Source organism: Adiantum capillus-veneris, chromosome 1 (assembly GCF_014529385.1).
Source record: "Adiantum capillus-veneris isolate H3 chromosome 1, ASM1452938v2, whole genome shotgun sequence".
NCBI lineage: Eukaryota > Viridiplantae > Streptophyta > Polypodiopsida > Polypodiales > Pteridaceae > Adiantum > Adiantum capillus-veneris.
This window is the reverse complement of record NC_140931.1, coordinates 144,738,388-144,761,323: the sequence shown is the minus strand read 5'-3', so window position 1 is coordinate 144,761,323 and position 22,936 is coordinate 144,738,388.

Sequence of the window (22,936 nt, the reverse complement as noted above, 5' to 3'; positions counted from 1 at the left end):
TGCGTCGACGCGGAGAGCTCCTCGATGCTAACACGCTCCTACTCTCATATCTGCAATGTGATTAGTGTGCGCGACGGTGTGTGTGCATGAAGCTCACTACTGTGTGCTGCAGAACCCACGACCGTATATTAATTGAGATAACGTAATGTGTTTTACAAAGCCTTAGGTTTTAGCTTATATACCAAGCCTTCAAACCTAATGTCCGGCCAAATGACCTGAATTGTCCCTAGGCTTCTACAGAGCTTAATTACAAGAAACTGAGTTGGCTTTACTCATTATACAAGCATCTGCGGCCAAAATACAAGTGCCGATTTAAAATATGAGGCTCTCCTAAACATTACAAAAGTGGCCGTAATGGCTCAAAATAATAATAACGGGATATTCGATGACGTCCATGAACTCGTATCTTCATGTTGCAGCATCCATCTTCATCTTCATTACTTCATCACCATCTTCATTTGGAATCTTTACAAAATCTTTGAGGAATCTTATTGGAATCTTTGTAAAAACGTTGTTGAAAGAGCGTCCTTTCAGCACTCTCCCCCTCCGAATTCTTATCGTCCCCGACAAGACCCTATGTCTGTGCTGGCCTTGACGAGTTCTTGATGTCTTGGTGTTGATTTAAGTTGTTGTGGCAGCCTCTTCTGCAGTTGGTTGCTTTGCGTGATGTTAAAGATGCCTTGAAGTTGTACCTCTAGTGTATCTGAAGCCTGGAACTCCCCCCCTCCGATTGGTTGTTGTATCTTGAATTGCATGAGGTTGTATCGACTTGTTGGTGCAGCAGGTCGTTGTCATTGTAGCTCTAGTTTGCTTTTCCTGTTGTTGTTATCTAGCAGTCGTACCTATAAGTTGACTTGAAGCTTTGTCAAGCTGTTTTTTGGCCTCTCCCTTTTGACTTGTCAGTAGATTTGCAATTAGTAGTGTGGGGATATCATGGTTCTTCTTGTTTTTTTTGTTATAAAAAATAAAAGAGTAAAAGTAAAATGTACAAAATGAAGGTCTTGGATACCTGGATAAGACTAAAGGGAAAAACCCAGTGGAAAAAAATGTCTTTAGTCATAATTAAATGCGAGGCTATATGTACTTAGGTTCTGATGTTATAGAGTTATGCTGAGTTAAAGTACATATGGCCATATGGCTACTAGTATGGACTTGATATACATGGATAAGTGTTAGTAGCTTGAAGTCAGAGTCATTGCTATTGAGAAAAGACTTATAAAACCTGTTTCCGCTTGGTCATCGTCATTTGTTTGTGTAAGTGCATGGGTGGAATAAAAAAGAGTGCCTAATGCATATGTCCAATGATGGGACATCTATATGCTTGCACAAAGTTATGCATGTTAAACAAGATGCGGTGCGAGAGAAGAGTATTGATGGGTTCTTCATGGAGTTAGTGTAGCAAGCAAAACATATAGCATGAGTGCTTCAAAATCTTTCACTACTCACAAGAAGGGTTTTCGTTGTCGAGGTTTTTCACTCTTCCTCACTGTGTCAAGTGCGTGGGTGTTTTGTTTTGACTACTCCGCCTTCTCCACCTTATATATTATATGGACTTTGACTCTTATGCTCACCTCTTCCAGCATGAGCGACATGACTTTATGTATGCTCAACTCTCCAGCTTGAGCTTGTACCTATTAGCTAGACTCATAGACCACATAAAAATATTAACTTGAAGCTTGGGTCTAACACTTTGCTCATTTAGTGGCTTAGATGCCCGACTCTAGACTCTTATGACATGTAAGTTTAATGGCGACTTGGACTTACCTGATCACGGCCTGAAATCCAATTCCATATGCTTTTGATGTTTAGGCTTTTCTCGTTAGTTTCTGTTTGAGATGCCATGTTGTCCAATACATTGGCATATATCTGCTCTTCATTCCTTGATAGAAAATTGTGGTCGCTTGATAAGACAGGTATTGATGTTGAAGCAATGGTTTATGAAGTCTTCTTCTTCCAGATAGTGTTCTTCAAAACTGTGACCTCCGCATTTACTGTTGCTTTCTTTTTGTTGTTAAGAGGCTGTAAAGGAGTTGTGTATCTTTCCTGTTGTTGAGCCTCAATCGCAGATTTTGGAACCCACATTGTTCTTTTGCCTGGTGTGATATCCTTTGCCACTTGCCTTGTTTCTTCTTTGACTTGATGGTACCTTGTCTTTAATTTCCAAATATGGCTGTTACTTTTGTAAAAACCGTGCTCTTGTAGTAATTGACGAGGGATCCATCTATAGGTTGTAGTACTCTTGGGTGTAGCCTGGTGACTGCTCTTGATTTCTTAATGTTTCTTGCTTTTTCTGAGTGATTCCTTGATAAGCTACTACCTTAGGTAACCAGATTTGAAAGTTACCCTCATAGAATCCTTATGCTTCAAGTAACTCGACTGGAATGAATCTTTGGACTTGCTTGGAGGTGATCTTCACTTGACTTTGTTGGGTAGTCTGGTAGAATTCTGATTTCATTACCTAGACTTGTCGTATAGTTTGTCCAGTGGAAGACCTTCTCTTTTGCTTTTTGTACGTGTCCTTTCTCTTGGTTGAGTTATGTGATTGACGTTGACGGCTTTGTTGATTCCTGACTGAGTGGTTGTCATGGGATGGATATCGCCAGGCTGTTATCTTGGGCTTGTTGACCCAAACATATGAATTTCCTTTCTTGTAGCCTTGTGCAATAATTGACGCGCTTGATGTGATCCATCCTGTTACCTTTTCTTGTTGAGGTTGTTCGTGTGATTGTATCCAAATTGGATCATTATCTATAATGTGTGCCTTGGATACTAGCACTTGGTTGACCTGTTTTGACTTCCTTTGGAGACTTTCGGGTGATGGAAACTTTGGTTGATAAACTTTTTGCTTGGGTTTCCATTGTTTTGTTGATGGTTTGGATTTTGCTGTAGAGGCTTTGTCTTGCACTTGCATTGGCTGGGCTAGAGACTGTGGGCTTATTTTAGCTTTTCCTTTTTTAATAGCCAAGAATCTTTGAACTGTTGTAGGCTTGACCTCTGTTGCCACTTGATAGCTTGTCGTGATGACCATTGTTGAAGATTCAGGCTTGTTTTCAAAGACTTGTGGCCATGGCTTGGACAAAATCAAGTGTGTTCCCATTTGTTGAGAATCTACCACCAAGAATTTTTCTTTGACATTCTGCGAGTGTAGTTGGAGAGTAGCTTCTGCAATCCCCATACTTATAACATCTACTTCAGGTGAGAGATTTACCTTTATCTGAATATCATAAAGCTTTGGCTTACCTAGAAGTAACCACATGCCATATGACATGACATTAGTCGTGGAATTTCTATCAATTTCTGCCATAAAATTCATCTTGACTCCGTCTTGTGCACTTAGCAAAAAGTTGCTCTTCTTTGGTACTAGATTGCTTGTGTTCTCTTGAGTGACTTGAGCAATCTTTCGCCTGGACTCCTTGTCGTCTTCTTCTTCATTTTTCACACTTGTGAGTTCATTTGTGTGTTCTACCTCCTGCTTAACTACCATTTCCTCTGATTGTCTTTTGGAGAGACAAAATCAGCATTTGGTTCCTATAGAGTCATAGGATCTTCTTCCTCAACTTCAACTGTTGAATGTCACCAATAGTGTCTGAACTTCCTGTCACTTGCTGTACCTCTTCTTTGATTGATTCCAAGTCTTCATATTGCTCGTTTGTAGGCGCTGGACCTGAACCATCTTCTTTGGATCTTAGCCCTTCTTCCTGCAACTTTGCTTTGTTGACTTGTGGCTCCTCCTTTGTACTATGCATTCGAGTTGGACAGTTTGTAATCAAGTGTGTTATCGCACACTGATCGCAAAGAGCACCTATTTCTATATGACCACTATTCGGGCTAGGTATCTGGTTTTGTGCTATCCCCATAGCTGATAACCCTGTTTCGAACTCATACTCAGATTCGTCATCTGTCTTAACCATAACCCTTAGCATGTAGTAGGGGACTATGTCATACCCATTCTCATCGCAAAATTTTGTTGGTGTGGTCTCATTAACATAGACATCCAAAGTAGCCAATATCTGAGTCCACTGTAGCGGTTCTAACGCCTCTTCCGAAAAAGGTTCTCTTATGTAAGCATCATCTTCTAAGACACTCTCTAAGGAATTCTCATTTCTCCCAAAGTCACTACATTCCGATGCTCCGCACATCCAAATTTCTTTCTTTTTGCCCATCCACGGATGGTCTGTTGATCCACTTTGTGTTGCAGAATCAAAATCTTCCACGGGCGTTCTAGTTACATCTTGGTAACTATGATTTCTCATATTTACACGTGTTGTGGTTTCAGCATGTCTCAAGTATAGATAATCATAACCCCAATCTTGTACCATCTTGAATGGTCTTCCAAGGATGATTTCATAGTTATTTTTCTTGCCAAAGTCAACTATGGCAAAAGTATGCGCATACTCTATACCACAAGAAGACACCACTATCGCTTCTAGCAATCCCATGGGTCTTTCCACATGCCCATCCGCTAACTTTAATTTTATTATGGTTGTTCTAAAGGCGGGCCTACCCCATTTCTCCCATATTCGTTTTGTTGCTATGGCAATTCCTGCTCCACTGTCAAGTATAGCTTTTGTTTCAATCCCATTGTACTCGACAGGCAAAGTGGCATTACCATCTTCTCCTTCACAATACTCTCCTACTTTGTTCAGAGGTACCGGTCTTACATTTGATCTAGGCTTCTCGATCTCATCTAGGTCTTTTTCCAGGAACCTTAACGGGCTTTTGATCCTAATTTTTTCCAAGCATTTTCCTATATCCGTCCACATATTTGGCCTGATTTTCAAAAGTTCTGCCAACGTAATTGTGCACTTCACTGGCGTGGATAGAAAGTCAGTCAAAATTTTTGTGTCCAATTAGTTTGTCCCTCTTAGCCTCTGTGATGGAACTCTCACAATCTCAGACTTTGCCTCAAAATCTCCCATGTACTGTGGCAAAGTTCTTAACGATGCAGGTCTACCGTCTTCGAAGGTTATCGATCCTACATCACCATAATATGACCTCACATCAACACTCATTTGTAGTCTATCTAATGTGATTTTAGGAAATGGTGCTGGTCCAGCATCCTCTTCTCTTTTTTGGGCATCTCGGACAGCCTTCCATAACTCCTCTGGCCACTGCTCCTCAACTATAGGAACATAGGGTGGGAAATCCCTCATTGATTCATCTTTTGTATTTTGGACTACCCTCGAGTCTTGCGACCTTGGCAGTGTTTCTTCCCAATGATCTACCTCTTCTCTAGGCAATTCGTCTACTTTAACACTAGAATGGTAACATGACACTTTTATGTCCTTGGACACTTTTGTGTCCTGTTAAGTGACCATTTTGCTTGAATTATTTGAAGAGTATGAGAATGGATTTCTAGGTGCTATATATCCACAAAGTTGCCTTATGAGCTGAAAAAAATTTAGCATTTTTTTTGGAGTATCGATCTCACCATTAACCTTACTCTTGCACAACATTCTTGAACCTAAACTGTGTTAAAAAACGGGTCCTTTTTTGGGCTTTTTTTCAATTTTTGGCAACTATACCACTCTAAACTTCATGTTTGTGAGGTTTAGATGGCTAGAGGTTAGGCCTTCATAGTTCTCAACATGTTTTGATGCTTGTAGGGAGAGCTAAGTGTTAAAATTGAAAGTTATGACCAATTTACAAGAATTGCATAATCCTGTTTTTTGGCCAAAATTAGCACTTTTATGATTTTTTGGGGGCTTTCTTGATATCCAAATTCAATTTTGATTGTGTATGTGTAATATATAACATAAAGCTAATCTTCCTTGAGTTTTGGGGGACCTAATATGCTATATAGCATAGTATATGATGATGGTTGAGTTTTTTTATTGCTAAAGAATACGATACATTTTAGAGTAGCAAGTATAACTTTGTCAATATTGCTAGTTTCTTAGGCCAATTGTGTGTATTTTGTAGGTAGTAACCATATCTAATTATATACTACAAACTTGGCTAGATATTGAGTAGTTTCTATGCGTTTCTAGAGGTCATAATGCTAAACCCAGTTTTTTCATGTTTGCTGTATTTAGCACTTTATCATTGCCCCCAAGGTTCCAATTGTAAGAGATCCATTATCCTTTTGACATGCTCCATGGCTCCTTTTGAATCCAAAGGCCCAAAGGGAACTAAGAAAACATGTATATAGTATCTGTATTGAGCATGACTATAGAAACTTTGATGATAGGTCCGTAGAATGGAAAAAATGCAACTTTTTTGTACCTCTTTTTTTTGCCCAAAAAAATATTTGTGAGGTAAAAGCAACCATTTTATCTCATGTCCTACAAAAATCCCCACTCTTATTTATATGCAATCAACTGTAAGAAATTGCTATTTTGGGCAAAATTCATTGGTCCATCAACTTTGGAGGCTTGTAGTGACCAAGGGATGAGAAAAATTACAAGTTTCTCATTTTTTCCATATGTAGTAGTTATTGAACTATAAGCTCATGAAAGGATTTTTCAAAATGAGTGGATCTAATATGGTTTTGGAAAATTTTCCCAAAACCCTGAAAGGACACTTTTATGTCCTGTTAGGTTACCATTCTAGTGTTAATGCTCTCATCTTTGTGCACTGGTGGAGGTGGTTCTAGCAATGCTTGAGCAGTTTCAATGAGCTGCTTACACATTGATAGCCTCTACTTCTCTAGTTCAGGATAAGGATAAGTCATCCATCTTTGTTCTAAGGTATGTCTATTTGCCAATCTAGCCTCATAAGCCTGTAAAATCGTGTCTAAAGGCTCATTCACTTTGTTCACTAGGATAGATCCTCCTGAACTAGCACTCTTGGGTGCTTCAATTGGTTTAAGGGTTTCAGCTTCCCTTTGCTGTGTCTGTTGCTCTTGAGTTGTTTCCAAATCAGCTTTAACAACCTTTTCTTCTCCTTTCTCCCTTTCTAGTCTCGCTTTCATTCTAGTCCTTCTTGCTCGTCTAGAGTTTCTGCGGCTTTTGGAACTCTTACTAGTCTCTCCATCTGTAGGCCTGCTCTTGCACTTTTGCTTGTGCTCTTGTGACAACGTTTACTGGAGCAACTTGCTTACTTTCATCTTCTTGTTGTTTAAGCACCTATTCTTTTGCAATTGTTTCTTGCTCTGTTGTTATTTTCGTCTCTCCTTTTGTTGCAGCTCGTTCTTTCTCTGATTTGTTGGTAGAAGGAAAGGTAACATGTGGTTGCATTTTACCTTTCTTTCTTGGATGCTTAGGACAATCCAAAAGCATGTGTTATTGCACACTCATTACAATATACATTTATCATGATATCATGGTGTGGACAATCCTTAATCAAGTGATCACTACTACCACATCTATCACATGGACGTATTGGTTGTTGTGGCAATACTTGATATTGACCTTGAAGTGGCCTCTGATCTACCACATATCTTTTTGTTTGAAGCTCATGACTCTCATATGCATTTCTAGTAGCTATGGGTCTTTCACTTAAGAACACTTGTTCCACTACACGATGATATCTAGGAGGTTGAGACATAACATGCTCAAACCCTGGTGGAGTCTTAGGTCTATAGTCAGGACAATGTTGCGTCGGATGGTACCCTCCACATGTCATGCACCTTCGTTGTTGAGGAATTCTATAGGTTGGTACTCTATCAGAGTGGTTGATGCATTGCATCACATTCTCTATGATTTGCTCCTCAACATTTACTTGGTTTTGTCCTAGATTCCCTCTTTGATCCTCAAGATCAGCGGTTTTCTTTTTCTCACTCGCATCATTCATCTTCTTCTGACCATCGTCATAGAATTCGCAATTGTCAACTAGGTCAACCACCACTTTGGTCACCTCTTCCAAGGTTTGGTATCTTTTCATGTATAGGTCCTTTTGGAGATTCTCATTCCTAAGTCCTCTGATGAAGCATAGGATCTGACATTCTGGCGTGGGTAACTCTTGGGTAGGACATCTAGCAACATATTGCTTGAAAACAGTATTGCATGTCGCAATGTTTCTATTTCGCCTCGTAAATTCTTGAATCTTAGGAAGGGTGTTATGTTTTATGCCCCTCTTGGTGAATTCTATCTTGTAACTTTTTAGATACATAATTATCATCCTATAATGTACATATGCATATTTAAGTATAATAATAATCCTTCTATCTCATCCTATTATTTTTCTCAAGGGTAACCTATCCTTACTTTACCATCAGAAAATACTATGGGAAAAGCTCAATAGCTCCGCCTCTTTAACTTGGGGCAAAAAGCATTGATTCTTTATTTCTACTATCTCATTATCATCTCACACCCTAGCTAGATCCTATATCTAGGGTAAAATCCAATATATATATATATTCAATGTATTTTCTATACTTTTCTTATATTTCTTTTTAAATAGCTACTAGGAGGGAATCAAATCCTAGTGGGACACTAGGTGGCATGATTTCAAAGATACACTTATTTTAATGCATTATTGCAATCATGATTACAAAACTTTGTCAAGGAGCAATGTCATGCTTTCATATGGCATGAGGTGTCCTTTGGAATTAAATGAAAGTCTAAGCTAAGGGGACCACGGGAAGACTTTTGCTGCCAAAAATGGACCCTATTTTGATGAATTTTTTACACAAGGTTTCAATCCGAATTGGAAAATGATTTTAAAATGAAAATCGTAGCTAATGAGATGACGTTTTTGCCCATATTTTTACTTTTTTATTTGGAGCCACGGTTGAGGAGATATGATCAAAATACTGGACCCCAGTCTGCACACATCATGCAGGGACAACTCATTTTCAACTTTTCCAATTCCTATTCACACTGGCTCCTCTCTTCTTGTGTAAACCCTTGGGGGTTCCCTTTACCTATAAAAGGGGACCTCTTCTTCGTTGAAAAGGAACTCAAGCATTCAAGCCATTGATGAGAGGAATTCTTGAGGGAGTGAGTAGTAATGCCTAATTGTACTTAGCCATTAACATAAACCTAAGCCTACACTTTCTCCTAGAGGAAGACTAGCCATCCTTGGAAGATCAACTCTAATCAAAGAAGGGCGTGGACTTGGTGTATCAATCAAAGTTGAATTCTCCCCTCTTCTTCTCTCTCCATCAATAATGGTGCCGAAGGGTTTGTCAAGTAAGATGTGTTCTACATTGATGTTTTCTTGATTTCTTGTTGTTTTCATTTTTATCTCTAATCCAAAATATATATATATGTATCTAATATCATCTCCTTAACCAAACCTATCCCTCTCACTCTTAGTAATTCATCCTCTCCACAAATTTTAGGTTCTCCTTGTTACAGGTACATCTCTCCCCGCAGTACCCTTATTGCCTACGGACAAGAATAGGGCTTGGGAGGGAAACTTCTCATCTCTTCACTTCTCTCATATCTACATTTTTCTCATATCTACATTTCTCACATACTATCCTAGATGAATAACTCACATGATGATCATTTCTATCGCTTTCACTCTGTACGATCTATTAGAATTAACGTATGGATTAGCCATAAAATACACTTTCAACAATGTATAGTGTTTCTCTTCGACCCTGAAAGGCTCAAAGAAATACTTCTATCACCGGATCCCATCATACTACCTCTCATAGACTATAATTTTTCTTTTGATGTAAGCGTAGTTATCTTGCTATGAACCAAGAGGATTTGTACACACAATTAATCCCAATCACTAGACAAAATATATATATTATGGTAAGCACAAAACTACAATTCCAAAGAACAATTCGTAGCCTATTTGGTCATCCAAGATTGAATGCCATTAACTCATCTATTAACCCTTTCATATTACCCATGATACGATATGACCATAGCCTTGATGTTTTCATCTTCGTATTGTTTTGACATTCTCTTTTGTGTTCTTTCTTTGTGTGTGTGAGTGCAAGAGAGAAAGAGTGAGTCTTCTTTGATTGCACTTCTTTCCAAACCCTAGTCTTCATGGCATCTATGGTTTAACTCCTTCATATAGTTTTTGTTGAGTTCTCTCACAAACTCTCACAACCATAAGCCCGGTGCTTTCCTGGCAAGACCACAAATTTCTCGACATATTTTTGGTGAACTTGACGCGAAACTGCCAGGGTGAGTTTGTGGGTAACCATGGGTGATCATGTTGAGCAACAGGGTATGCATTTTGACCCAACAAAAATGCCAATGTTTCAAGCATTTGCAATGTTCATGCAACAACAACATGCCACTGAAAGAAGGGAGATTTCAGCAACGAAGGCCATACAAGCGATTGTCAACAGAATGGATCAATTCAATGGCAAAGATGTAACCAAGTACTTACGCGAGTATGTGAAGGAGATGGAGCTGCATCGCGTGTCAGAAGGTGAGATGATTTAAAGCTTTGAGCTAGTTGTTGCTCCAGAAATTAGAGAACATGTTAGGGGAATTAAAGATGGGCATGGGAGAAATTGGGAAGAACTCAAAGTAGCTTTAAAGGAGGAATATTTCATGGAGGACTCTGAGAGAGTGACCAAAAGGACATTCTTAGAATGGGTAGTCAAGCCAAAGCAAGGACTATCAATAACAGAGCTACTTAGGGAATTTGAGCGGCGCTATGCGCAACTCACAAGGACAGAAAGGGCCACACTAGATGCAGAGAAGACATATCTTTTCTTACAAGCTGCAGGTAAAGAGTTTCAAGAAAAGTTGGAGCTTCTTCTTGAAGATAAAGATGCTGAGCAAGGACTAAAGACCGACTGGAATGAGGTTGAAGGCGCTGTCTCACTGCTTGCCAAACGACAAAGAAGAAGGGACAAGATGGTAGTAAACACTACAAGTCCTTCCACCTGAACTTCTGACAAAATGGTAAAGCCTACTTTTATCGCTCCTAAGTTTGATGAGTCCATGCAAGATGAGCTTGTGAAGGGAATACGTGACTTGAAGGTGAAGCTTGCAAAGCTTGAAGAAAAAGGCCAACCATCAGGGCCACTTCCTAGGCAAAGACAATAGCCCAAAGAAGGGTTTGTTAATAGATGTATTTGGTGTGATAGTACAGACCATGTAAGAAGGGATTGTGACGATTTTAGTGATGCTTTGTCAAAAGATGTTGTCTTTTTTAAGGATGGTAAAATCCACTTAAGAGAGACAGGTCTACCTTTGAGAACTAACTTTGGGAAGGGGGGAATGAAAACCTTAGTTGAAGGTATGGCAACTAACCGTGCTAGCTCTTCAGTTGAGGCAGCTACTTATGGAGTAAAAATTGAGCATTTTTGTGATGAAGAGGTGATTGACCGTCATGGTCAAATTTGGCCAAATGTCATGCAATTAGCTAAAAAGAGAAAGCTTACAAAAGAGATTCTACATGAACAAGTGATTGCATACGTCTAGAAACAGGATGGAATGATCCAGTGGACTCATTGTCAGTGCATGCCTACATTACAAAATGCCAACAAAATGAGGCAATTGTAGAAGAGAAGCGGAGACGTGAGAATGCTGATGAAGGACCATCAAAAAGAGCTTCTAGAAGTGGGGGAAGAAGCGACTCAATGCCTTCTCAAACACCCTCAACACAAGGAGCATCTCCACCTGAAGTACTCATGGAGGAGTCTACAACAGGAAAGAAGAAAGAGCCAACGAAAGGTAAGACAAAAGGCCCAACTTATAAACTACAATCTGATATTGAGGTTGCTATAGATTTAAAGAAAGTTTTGGAGGAAAGGATCTTGAATAGCAAGATTGAGTTTACTCTGGGATAAGTTCTTGGCATTGCAAAGCGTGAATTCCATGAGGAGATCATTGACATCATCAAGAGGAAGAGGCAAACCCTTGCTGAAGTTTTTCATCCACAGGTTGAAGGGGAAACCTCAAAAACACAAGGGATGCAACTGCAAAATAAGGAGAATGATGGAGCTGTGGTAGGATGCTACCAATCTAGTGGGAGAGTGAAGCAAGTGCATTTCTCAAATGATGATGAAGAAGTTGAAGATATTCCTAGGAGTTACTATTCACGAAGTCATTGGGAAAGGGCTACTATAGAAACTTTGGTCAAGGTAGGTGATCTTGAAGAGCCATTTGTTGCCTTGATTGACCATGGTTCAGAAATAAACATAATGTCAAAGAGTCTCTACAACAAGTGCAAATGGACGATGGACACAGATCATGGCTGGATGGTAAAAGTGGCAAACAATTCATCCGGTGAATTGTATGCAGCATGTCCAGGTGTGAAGGTAACAATAGGTGATGTAAAGATTGACCAAAACTTCTTTGTACAGGATACATCTTCATATCATCTCATCCTTGGACAGCCCTACATTGTAGGAGTTCGAATGGAAACAAAGGTAATGGATGATGGTTCAACATATGCTAGGATACGTAGCAAAGATGGTAAATGAGCTGTCCAATTTCTCACAGTTTGTGTGAACCATGAAAGAAATCGTGACAACCTCAGAGAACATCCTCTACCAAAGGTGAGCAAAGAGTTTCATGATCATAGAGAAATGATGGGTTTTGGCCAAGTACCATTGTAAAGCGGGATTGCAGTGGTACAAAAGGAAAAAGGGTCTCGCCTGATCCAAAAATAGGTGAAGAGTTTTCAACGAGCTCCTTGGTAACAAAGAATGGATCAATATGTTTTACAAAACTTGAATATTTGAAGAGATGTGAGAGGCAATATGTGCATCATGTACAAATAGGCATGAAAAAGAGTGGGTTGCTAGAGCCTACTGAAAATGTTTTGGGTTTGTGTGAACAAGTTTCTTTTGTAGATACTATGGGTGAGCTTGATGCTATAATGGGGTCTAATTTGCATCTTGAAAATGAAATTGTGGAAGTTTGCTCTATGGAAATGTATCAAGTAATAGAAGCCTTTAAAGAAAGCCAAACAGTTGGCCCAGAAGTCCATGTTGAAACTAAATACAAGAGTGTAGCAAAGAAGGTGAAACCAGTAGCTTCACCCTTACCACCCAACAACAGGGAAAAGATTGAGCAGGCTTCTTTACAACCAAGTTTGAGGAATCCGAAAAAGATTGGGCATACCTTCAAAAAGGAGTCTTTCCAAGACTTGCAGATTGGTCGCAAGGAGTTTCTAACACAGGAGGATGATGCATGGTTTTTAGGACCCCTTCTAAAGATGCAATAAAGGCACAGTCAGTTGTTGGGGAGATGAGGATACTCTAGTCCAAGGGATCTCGAAAGGGAAGAAAAATCTACTTCACAAGCACCAAAGAGTAAAAAGTGCCATGGACAGAAGATACGTGGGAACGAGCTCTTATGCATGCCTACAGCCTATATCTTACAGAATAGCCCATTCTAGGTGTAATTTCTAGTGAAATTTACACGAGGATGTTCGTGTGGACTCACAACACAGCATACTCCGTTTTCACTTTTTTACCGATAGTAAATATTTTTCACCTACATGGTAAATACAAATCACTTTTTACCTACAGTAACTTTTTTTACCCATGGTAAATATTTTTTACTGCACCATAAGTATTTGGTAGGTAACAGTTCACTGTTACTAGAAGCAGTGATTGGGCATCAACAATGCAGTTACAGGAGGAGAAAAGGGGAAAATCTTATGGTAAAGGTGAGTCAACAGGGATAAAGACTTTTGAGTTGAAAAGAGACATGCTGATTTTTTCAAAGAGCACATGTCAAAAGAAGCCATGGTTGAGGATTTTTTGAGAATTTGATATTCAGGAGGTCCCAGCTGCCACCTCCCCCCCGTAGGTCCCCCCCTGACATGTGCAGAACCTCCAGTTTCAACAGCCACCTTACCTGCTCTTAAATGCTGGTCAAGGCCTTATCCCCATGTGTCACAATCAGAAAAATCAGCATTTACCCTCCCCTCTCACATCACTCTAGAGAATATCTTGATGGTGACATATCAGGTGACCTCAATCTGTTGACCACCCTAAGCAAAAAGTATCCCCAATCAACGGATTTAAGCATGTTTATCCCTAATCCTAAACCCTCTCAGAAACCTATATAAGGAGGCCTTCTCTCACTCAAAAACCAACACTTCACCCACTTCACCAAGCAATGAAGCTATGACGACATTGCTCACAACGAGGAGCTATGGATGGAGCTCTACTCTCTCTCCCTCTAGTATGCTACATTAATAGCCCTAAAACCTAAATAAGGAGTCTTCTCTCATGCTCCATGGCCACCATCCTCGCCATCATTCTCTAAGGTATTGATGTGTTGCTAGTAGGATCATACCTACTTGCTGGGTTGATTGTTTTTTACAAGGGATTATGCCATCCTCGGCTTGCTTCTCTATATCCTTGTTATGTATGATCAGATGCCGTTGTATTGTTAAGCTGATGTCTTGTGTATATATATGATACATAAGGTCCCTAAGATTCGTTTCTATGTGTTTTGTCATATGTTTTGATGCCATCATAATGCCAGAAGTCTCACTTGCCTATGTGCACTATGTGTGAGGTCCCTAAACCTCTTAATTTAGGGTGGTGCCCACTTTGTTTTGTTCTTTGCTTGTTTGCATGAGGCGTGGTTTGTGGAGTGTGCACGAGTACAGAGGCCACCCGATTGCACTGCTCTTTTTCCCGCTGCCAGAGGAGACAAAGTGCTTGAAAGAAATGCTTTCAAAGCATGGTAAGGCTTTTGCATTTGAGCCACATGAGATAGGATGTGTTGATCCTTCGATTGTAGCTCCTATGGTAATTTTCACAATACCTCATGTGCCTTGGAATCTACGGCCTATTCCGGTTCCAAAGGCTCATTTGCCAAAGTTAGTAGAGCTACTGAATGAGAAAATCAAAATGGGAATGTTGGAGCCTTCTTGTGCTCCATACTCAAACAGGTGGTTTACAGTTCCGAAGAAGAATGGTTCTCTACGCTTCATCCAAGATATACAACTAGTGAACAAGGTGACAATTAGAAATGTAGGTACAGGTCCAATTGTGGATGAGTTTGCAGAGGCATTTGCAGGGAGGGCAATCTACTCAATGAGGGATCTCTACTCAAGGTATGTTCAATTTCAGCTTGCAATCGAAAGTAGAGACTTGACAACCATGAGGACACCTTTGGGTTTGGTAAGGATGTGTACCTTGCCATAGGGAGCAACCAACTCGGTTGCACATATGATGAATGGGATGAATAAGGTCTTACGTGACTTTATTCCTCAAATCACAATGCCTTTCATTGATGATTTGCCTATCAAAGGATGTGAAGAAAGTGAAAAAGATGAAGCTTTGGATCTCAAGGGATGCCGCAGGTTTGTGGTAAATCACATAAATGATTGTGATAAAATTTTGTCTAGGTTGGAAGAAGTGAATCTTACATTGTCAGGGAAAAAGTCTATGTTTGGTGTCAATGAAGTGCTTATTGTGGGGCACATGTGTGGGCCATATTGTAGGAAACTTTGTCCAACAAAGGTAGATGCCATCCAAAGAATGAAAGAAACATGCACTAGCATCACTGAGGTTAGAAGGTTTCTAGGAGCATGTGTCTTCTATGTTATTTGGATTCCACATTATGCACATGTAGCTAATCCTCTTTATCAGCTGCTTAGAAAGAATCAGAAGTTTAAATGGACAGAAGCACATGTAAAATCCATGAAAAAGCTAAAGGAGTTTCTCCAATCAGCAACAACTTTGAGAAAGGTAGACTATGAGTGTCAAAGGCCAGTAATTGTGACAGTAGACACCAGTCCTACAGGGATTGGATGGGCAATAGGGCAAGATGACAAAGAAGGACACAGGTATGTGGTAAGATTTGGAGAAAAGTTACTAAGTGCTCGCCAAAGAAACTATCCACAGATAAAGAGAGAGTTATGGGGTATGGTTACAGCCTTGAAAAGTGGGAAAGAGTACCTAATTGGTGCATGTGTGGTTGTAGAAACAGATTTTCTACCACTTCTTGGGATGATTACAAGCTGCTCAAAACCAGACATTGCTATGTTGCGGTGGATTGCCTACATTAAGTCTTTAAATCCCGAGTTTAAGCACATTGCAGGTAAAGACAATACAGTGGCAGATATGCTATCAAGGGCAAGGTATGAAGATGAGTCACAAATGATTGATGAGGGAGATGATGTAGGTACAAAGTTCTATTCTATCTCTCATGTCAAAGGTAGCAATGTCTGCATGACTAATCTACTTGAATCATTCTTGAAAGAGCTTTATGAAGGTGATTGGCTTCTTATTGGAAGCTACTTGAGTACTCTAACAAAACAGGATGATTGGTCTGAACAAGAATTCAAGAGGATACGCAGGATAGCATATGGGTACTTTTTGAGGGATGGTTACTTGTGGAAGCATCCTAAACAAAAGGGTGCTACACCACAACGGGTTATATGCAAAAAAGAGACTCAAATAAAGCTCATGCAAGAGTTTCATGAGAGTCTATGGGATGGACACAGGGGTGTGTGGGCAACCTTCTCCAAGTTGAAAGAAAAATACATGTGGAAGGGTATGTATAAAGATGTATCTCAGTTTGTAGAGTCATGTGTAACTTGTCAAATGTATTCAAATGTTCGACAGCGTGATGGATTGCACCCTACATATCCACTAGCCATGCACTATAAATGGGTTGTGGATCTAGTCACAATGCCTTTAGGACTCTGGCAGATGAGATACTTGGTTCTTGCACGAGAAGACCTAACTAATCAGGTTGAAGGAAGAGCATTAAGAGATAAAACCACAGAAGCTGTGTGCAAATTCCTTCTTGATGAGGTGATTTGCCGTTATGGTTGTGTGGAAAAGATCACTGCAGATAGAGGTGAGTTGGATGCCGAAGAAGCAAGGGAGTTCTTTTCTAGATTAGGAATCAAGCTTTCTCTTACCACAGCTTACAACCCTGAAGGCAATGAAAAGTGTGAAAGAGGGCATCCTCCTATCATCAAAGCTTTGGCCAAGGCTTGCGAAGGAAGATTTGGTGAGTGGCCAAAACTGTTACCATATGCTTTATGGGCTGATCATACAACACATAGCTCAGTAACTGGCTACATGCCTGCGGAGCTAATGTATGGTCAAAAAGCCAGTGATGCCGATTGAAGATACAATTCCCACATGGAATGTACTACCTTGGCAAGAGGGGCTTAGCAGGGAAGATCTCCTTGCACTGCGTATAAGGCAGCTAGAGAGAAGACCTGGAGACATTGAAGCTGCAAAAGAACGACTCAAAAATGCAAGGTTGAAAAACAAGGAATACTTTGATAAGCGACATCGACTCAGGAGCAAATCAATTGACAAAGGTGACTGGGTTTTGGTGTATGATAGTAGCCTTGATAACCAGCACACAGTCATGAGTAAGTTTTCAAAAAGATGGTTTGGACTGTATGTTGTAAAGCATGTGCATGAAAATGCTACTTATAGCTTGTCTGAACTAGATGGTACAGAAGTAAAGATTCCCATTGCAGGAAAAAGGATCAAAATGTTTAAGAGAAGAGGAGACAATGATCCAGAAGATGTTGATGAGGAGGAAGAGCAAACCACAAGTAAAGATCCAAGTGAAGATGAAAATTTGGAATCATCCAGTGAAGAAGAAAGCAAGGAAGATGTACAAGAGGGCTGATCTTACAAAGCAATAATGTGGCACATACCGGAGGATGTGCAGGTTTAGAGGGGGTGGATGTCGTACTGTGACACGTACATAGTGGGAACGCACGCTACAAGATCTATCTTGTAAATTTTTAGATACATAATTATCATCCTATAATGTACATATGCATATTTAAGTATAATAATCAGCCTTCTATCTCATCCTATTATTTTTCTCAAGGGTAACCTATCCTTACTTTACCATCAGAAAATACTATGGGAAAAGCTCAATAGCTCCGCCTCTTTAACTTGGGGCAAAAAGCGTTGATTCTTTATTTCTACTATCTCATTATCATCTCACACCCTAGCTAGATCCTATATCTAGGGTAAACTCCAATATATATATATATTCAATGTATTTTTTATACTTTTCTTATATTTCTTTTTAAATAGCTACTAGGAGGGAATCAAATCCTAGTGGGACACTAGGTGGCATGATTTCAAAGATACACTTATTTTAATGCATTATTGCAATCATGATTACAAAACTTTGTCAAGGAGCAATGTCATGCTTTCATATGGCATGAGGTGTCCTTTCGAATTAAATGAAAGTCTAGGCTAAGGGGACCACGGGAAGACTTTTGCTGTCAGAAATGGACCCTATTTTGATGAATTTTTTACACAAGGTTCCAATCCGAATTGGAAAATGATTTTAAAATGAAAATCGTAGCTAATGAGTTGAAGTTTTTGCCCATATTTTTACTTTTTTATTTGGAGCCACGGTTGAGGAGATATGATCAAAATACTGGACCCCAGTCTGCCCACATCATGCAGGGACAGCTCATTTCCAACTTTTCCAATTCCTATTCAAACTGGCTCCTCTCTTCTTGTGTAAACACTTGGGGGTTCCCTTCACCTATAAAAGGGGACCTCTTCTTCCTTGAAAAGGAACTCAAGCATTCAAACCATTGATGAGAGGAATTCTTGAGGGAGTGAGTAGTAATGCCTAATTGTACTTAGCCATTAACACAAACCTAAGCCTACACTTTCTCCTAGAGGAAGACTAGCCATCCTTGGAAGATCAACTCTAATCAAAGAAGGGCGTGGACTTGGCGTATCAATCAAAGTTGAATTCTACCCTCTTCTTCTCTCTCCATCGATAATGGTGCCGAAGGGTTTGTCAAGTAAGATGTGTTCTACATTGATGTTTTCTTGATTTCTTGTTGTTTTCATTTTCATCTCTAATCCAAAAAATATATATATGTATCTAATCTCATCTCCTTAACCAAACCTATCTCTCTCACTCTTAGTAATTCATCCTCTCCACAAATTTTAGGTTCTCCTTGCTACAGGTACATCTCTCCCCGCAGTATCCTTATTGCCTACGGACAAGAATAGGGCTTGGGAGGGAAACTTCTCATCTCTTCACTTCTCTCATATCTACATTTTTCTCATATCTACATTTCTCACATACCATCCTAGATGAATAACCCACATGATGATCATTTCTATCGCTTTCACTCTGTACGATCTATTAGAATTAACGTATGGATTAGCCATAAAATACACTTTCAACAACGTATAGTGTTTCTCTTCGACCCTGAAAGGCTCAATGAAATACTTCTATCACCGGATCCCATCATACTACCTCTCATAGACTATAATTTTTCTTTTGATGTAAGCGTAGTTATCTTGCTATGAACCAAGAGGATTTGTACACACAATTAATCCCAATCACTAGACAAAATATATATATTATGGTAAGCACAAAACTACAATTTCAAAGAACAATTCGTAGCCTATTTGGTCAACCAAGATTGAATGCCATTAACTCATCTATTAACCCTTTCATATTACCCATGATACGATATGACCATAGCCTTGATGTTTTCATCTTCGTATTGTTTTGACATTCTCTTTTGTGTTCTTTCTTTGTGTGTGTGAGTGCAAGAGAGAAAGAGTGAGTCTTCTTTGATTGCACTTCTTTCCAAACCCTAGTCTTCATGGCATCTATGGTTTAACTCCTTCATATAGTTTTTGTTGAGTTCTCTCACAAACTCTCACAACCATAAGCCCGGTGCTTTCTTGGCAAGACTACAAATTTCTCGACAACGTCCAAACTCTCTCCACAAAATTGGTCTTTATGTATTGTAGGTTTGGAAGATCTATTCTGGGCGGGTGCTCATGTATCCCTGCAATCCATGTTCTTGTATAAGCTGAGTCTGAGTTTGATGTAGACATGACTTCTAGGCTTAATAGCTCTAGCTTGCTGTAGTAATACCTCTCTCAGTGTGTTCAAGTGTTTTGGTCAGGGAAAATCCAAAACTATGTCTAAAACCATGAGCGTTCTCACAAATATGAAGTCAGATTTGAATCTTGAATTTTCTACAGTGAATTCCTAAGTCTATCGTGATAGACTCACCAGAGTGTTACTAGGATACAATTTTTCAACTGTTTTTACAGATTTGAGTTCCCCCTTCTCTTGAGATACTACTCACCAAGTTTCAACCAATTTGAAATACTTTTCCTTTGTAACTTGCATCAAACAATAATCTCTTTCTGATCTTGTGAAGTAATCCACTTAGATGCACTTACAATACTCCAAATTTCTCAAAACTTAACCATAGGCCCAACAACATGTAGAACAAGGCTCTAAGGTCAGTTTTCAAAAATTTTAATTTTTCTGAAAAATCCCTAGTCTATTGCGATAGACTCGGCAAGTTCTTCACTTTTGAAAATTTTCGAGATTTCTCTTCACCACTGTGTTCCCTATGCTCTGTACACCTTGCTCGCCAATTTCCACTTGTTTTGGAGTTTTTTTTTTAGGTCTCTAACTCCAACTCTAGAATTCTGAGTCTATCTGATCACTAGAAAATAGACTTAGGATGACTTCCCAATGTCCAAAATCCACCAAATTTTGTGTGTAACCTCTTGAAAGGCTAAATAAGCTATGCTCCAGAGGGTTTTGAAATTTTCAATTTCTTTGGCCCTGCTTTGAGTCTATCGTGATAGACTCCGCAAGTACCTCTTTTATAGTTCAACTTGAACTTGACTATACCACTGTGTTCCAACACCTCTCCTTAGTCCTCCTACCAATTTTCAAGTGGTTTGGACTTTTACTTTGTCAGTTAGACCAGATCTAGTGTTTTCTACAAGCTGAATCCTCTCAAATGGTTTTAGACCCACTTTCTGATGTCCAAATGACTTCAAAATTTTTATGTGTCCTTGATAGCACCTTTCCAAGCTATGCCACAGAGGTTTTTGAAAAATTTAGTTTCTATCACTGGGTTCTTAGTCTATCGCGATAGACTCACCAAGTATTCTAAAATGACACTTCTTTCAAATTTTCTCTTCACAGATGTGTTCCCTACCTTCTGTAGATCATGTATACCAAGTTTCATAAGGTTTGGAAATTTGGTGAAGTCCCTTTACCCAATTTGTCTCTGAAGTCTGACTCAAAACACTAGACTTGAGGTTTGGTGGTCAAGCAGGTGTCCAAGTACACTCAATTTTTGGGAGCAGCCTTGTATTGATGTGTTTTACCTGTGGTATGAGGGGTTTTGCCTGATTGTGAGTCTATCTCCAATTCATCAGTCTATCGCGATAGACTGAGCAAAGAGCCATTGGGAAGTGATTTTTTTCTCTGTTTTCGGTCAGTTTGGTTCCCAATGCCCTTAGAAGCCTATCCCCAAAGTTTCATTCAATTTGGACTTCTTTTCCTTTGGATTCAAGCATTTCACAGTTCACTTCCTTACACTCAAAAAAAGCAAATTCCCACTTAGATGCACAAGCACTGATGCAAATGCTTTGAAATTTCACATACAAGCTCTAGAGCATATGCAAAACAAGGTCATATGCAAAACTTTTTTTTGTTGAAAATTGCAGATTTGGTTTCAAATTTTTTTTTTTGGGTCTTTTAGGGGGTTTTTTTTTTTGGATTGGACCAAATCTGTGTTTTCCCCCTATCTTTAGGTCTCCAATACAAAAACAAGCACTCAAATCAGCTTTCAAACGACCATTTTAGAGCATTTTTACCACAATCAACACAATTTCACCTTTTGTGTTTTCAAGCACATTTTCATGTCAAAATTGCTCTAGATCAACATCAGATATCCTACACTACCTAAAGTCCTACTTTGGATGGTTGAATGGTTGTTTTTGCTTTCTGGCAAGCAAATAGCCTTCTGCTTATCTTTTGCGTTTTTCTTTGCGTTTTTTTTTTCTCTTTCAAGTTCTTCACAACCATAAGTCACAACCAAACACACAAACCATAAAACCTAATCTAAACACACAACAAAATAATATAACCATACCTCAACCTCATGGTGGACCACCTCGGCGAGACGCAGGCTCCCTGGTTATCCCTCAATCAAGAGATCCGCTCTGTGACTTCCCACTAAGAAAGCAAATGGTGACAACACTCTAGAAAACTCTAGAGAAACGCTATACTATCAAACACGAGTGATGCGGTCTACGCTAGTTTAGGCGCTTCGTCCCCGGCAACGGCGCCAATGTTAGCGGGTACGCCGCGACGACGATGGAGCACAGCGAGAACACAGACCAACAAACTGTCAATCCGAGGACGTAGCTGACCCGACTAGGGCATGGAGGCAATCTCTGGGTTGTCAACCCTGAGCTAGACACGAACAACACTCTACAGTCACTAATCCTACCACAACACTACCATAAAGCAAAGAAACAGACAACGCATCCTACGAAACACTACAAGCTCGAAACAGTCTCAAATCATATCAGAATGACTCGAAATCGGAGGGTAAGACTCACAAAGACATATCCTATGTGGCCAAACACCTAAACCCTGAAAACCATAACTGTAAGACCTCTAATCGCTGTCGCGATAGACTCAAAATAGCAATTTCCAAAGTGTCCGGAACTGATCTACAAAGACATCAACACAAAGAGCTTCTCACCCTGATTCTAACGACTACTCGATCATTCAGAACGGATGTCGTTTGAGGTACTTACGACCAAATATAGCTTGTAGTAGGCGGGCTCGCGATGTGGTCCTCGGCTTGCATTGCTTGCGTCGACGCGGAGAGCTCCTCGATGCTAACACGCTTCTACTTTCATATCTGCAATGTGATTAGTGTGTGCGACGGTGTGTGTGCGTGAAGCTCACTACTGTGTGCTGCAGAACCCACGACCGTATATTAATTGAGATAACGCAATGTGTTTTACAAAGCCTTAGGTTTTAGCTTATATACCAAGCCTTCAAGCCTAATGTCCGGCCAAATGACCTGAATTGTCCCTAGGCTTCTACAGAGCTTAATTACAAGAAACTGAGTTGGCTTTACTCATTATACAAGCATCTCCGGCCAAAATACAAGTGCCGATTTAAAATATGAGGCTCCCGTAAACATTACAAAAGTGGCCGTAATGGCTCAAAATAATAATAACGGGATATTCGATGACGTCCATGAACTCGTATCTTCATGTTACAGCATCCATCTTCATCTTCATTACTTCATCACCATCTTCATTTGGAATCTTTACAGAATCTTTGTAAAAACT